The sequence below is a fragment of the Callospermophilus lateralis genome, chromosome 17 (genome assembly GCF_048772815.1).
Source record: "Callospermophilus lateralis isolate mCalLat2 chromosome 17, mCalLat2.hap1, whole genome shotgun sequence".
NCBI classification, from domain to species: Eukaryota; Metazoa; Chordata; class Mammalia; order Rodentia; family Sciuridae; genus Callospermophilus; species Callospermophilus lateralis.
This window is the reverse complement of record NC_135321.1, coordinates 51,312,096-51,314,419: the sequence shown is the minus strand read 5'-3', so window position 1 is coordinate 51,314,419 and position 2,324 is coordinate 51,312,096. Positions and strand designations below refer to the sequence as shown.

Below are 2,324 nucleotides of genomic sequence, written 5' to 3'. Positions count from 1 at the left end.
TTCTCAAAAAAAACAGACACTCACCAGAGCATCCCCTCCCCTGTGCCAGGTTTATCTGGTAAACTTAAGAACCACAAAATGGGGCAGCAGGTGTATGTTAGTGGTAGAGTGCTTGCTTAGCATGTGTAAGACTCTGGGTTTGACCTCAGCACAGCAAGACATAAATAAAAATAAAACTGAGTCATAAACAGGTTCTGTAGAAGCCAACAAAGGGTACTAACTCTGCTGCCAGATATTTTTACTGGAATGTAAGAACCCATAATGTATCAGTCTGCTCTGGGATTTCTCTGCCTCCTGGTTTGGAAACTCTCTTCCCTAACACGAATACAGAACAGCCTGTGTTCTTGTTTTCCTTTCCTGTTTTTAAAATCTGACCAATCGACACTTTCCCCACTTTCTGTTTTTCTAGTTTTAACTTCATATCACCTCCTAATCACTTAAAAATATGTATTTGGTCCCTACCAGGTATGATACAAATTTAATAAAACACACATTAGTTAATAAAACCATGCATTCAGGGGCTGGGGTTGTGGCTCAGCGGTAGAGTGCTCGCCTAGCATGCACGAGGCCCTGAGTTCGATCCTTAGCATCACATAAAAATAAATAAAATAAAGGTATTGTGTCCAACCAAAAAACGTATTTTTTTTTTTTTTTAAAGACATGCATTCAGGTGAGTCTGCCTTCAAGGCCAGGCATGTTGATGAATGCTTGCATCCTGTCCTAAGGGGACTTTTCCTCCTACTGCAGTCACAGCTGGTTGGACCAGAGTGGACACTTGATACAAAGGCAGGAGGCACTAATGTAGGCCAGGGGACAAAGATGACCTTGGTCAACCTGTGAGACAAGGGGGCAGTTACCTGAGGGAGGCAAAGATAATACACAAAGAAAGCCTTGAAAGAGAAGACACCTTGGAAGAGAGAAAATGAAGACTGGAATTCTAAATCTGGCTCTGTCACTTTCACCCCCCCCCCATAGTTTTACTGAGATATAATTAACATATAAAAATTGTATACATCTAACTGTACAGTGGTTTTTTTTTTTTTTTTTTTTTTTTAATGTACTAGTATCTTCTACCACCAAACTACATCCCTTGCTCCCCCTCCCTTTTCTTTATTTTTGAATCAGGGTCTCACTAAATTGCTTACGCTGACCTTGAACTTGTGATCCTCTTGTTTCAGCTTTCCAGGTAATTGGGATTATAAGCATGTACCACTGCACCCAGCTCAATGCGATGTTTTATTTCTTTTCTTTCTTTTTTTTTTCTTCCTACAGATATATTCCCCAATTGAATCTGGACTGCCCCAAAGACAGAAAAGAATCTTAGTGTAAACCAAAAGAACAACAACAAATTATTCAAGGTCTATCAGTGGATGCAGTCAGTGTGATGTCGTGATATGTATATAAGTTGTGAAATGATTACCATAATCAAGCTAATTAACACACCCATCATTTCACATAGCTGCCCATTGTGTGTGTTGAGAACATTTAAGATTTACTCTCTTAGCAAATTTCAAGTATATGATACAATATTAGCCACCACAGTCACCATACTGTACATGAGATCTCCAGAGCTTATTCCTTTTGTAACTGAAACTCCTTATTTCTTGACCATCATCTCCCTCCTTCCCCCAAATTCCCAGCCCCTGGCAACCACCATTCAACTCATCCCTTCTAAGACTTCCACGACTGAGATCTCAGAGTGCATCTGTGCCTGGCTTCCTCGGTGAAGCATGACATCCTCCAGGTTCAGCCACATAGCCAGAGACAGCATTTCTCTCCTTCTCAAGGCTGAAGAACACTGCATCCCACTTACACACAACACTTGCTTCATCCATCCACCTGTAGGCGTACACATAGATTGTTTTTGTATCTTGGCTGTTGTGATGAATGCTACAGGAGAATGCAGACATCTCTTTAAGACAAGTGCTTTCATTTCCTTTGGATTCTGCTCCTTGATCTTGAGAAATTAATGCAACTCCCTTAAACCTCACTGCTCTCCTGGTAAATTGGAGATAATCACACTGACTTCATAGAGTTTGGGAGAGGGTTAAGATGGCATATAAAGTGAATGTATGCCAGGCTCGGTGATGCATGCCTGTAATCCCAGCAGCTCAGGAGGCTGAGACAGGAAGATCAAGAGTTCAAAGCCAGCCTGAGCAATGGTAAGATGCTAAGCAGCTCAGTGAGACCCTGTCTCTAAATAAAATACAAAATAGGGCTGGGGATGTGGCTCAGTGGTCAAGTGCTCCTGAGTTCAATCCCCGGTACCACCGCCCCCCCCCCGAAAAAAAAAAAAGTGAATGTAAGGAACAATGTAATCAACA

At 41.6% G+C, this 2,324-nt stretch overlaps 1 non-coding gene across 1 annotated transcript; it reads right to left on the bottom strand.

The window, feature by feature from the left end:
* Positions 1-1,270: 1,270 nt before the first annotated feature.
* Positions 1,271-1,376, bottom strand: LOC143383066 (small nucleolar RNA SNORA31). The gene has a single exon (XR_013089109.1). It is a non-coding gene; the product is annotated as a small nucleolar RNA SNORA31 (small nucleolar RNA).
* Between the last annotated feature and the right edge of the window lie 948 nt (positions 1,377-2,324).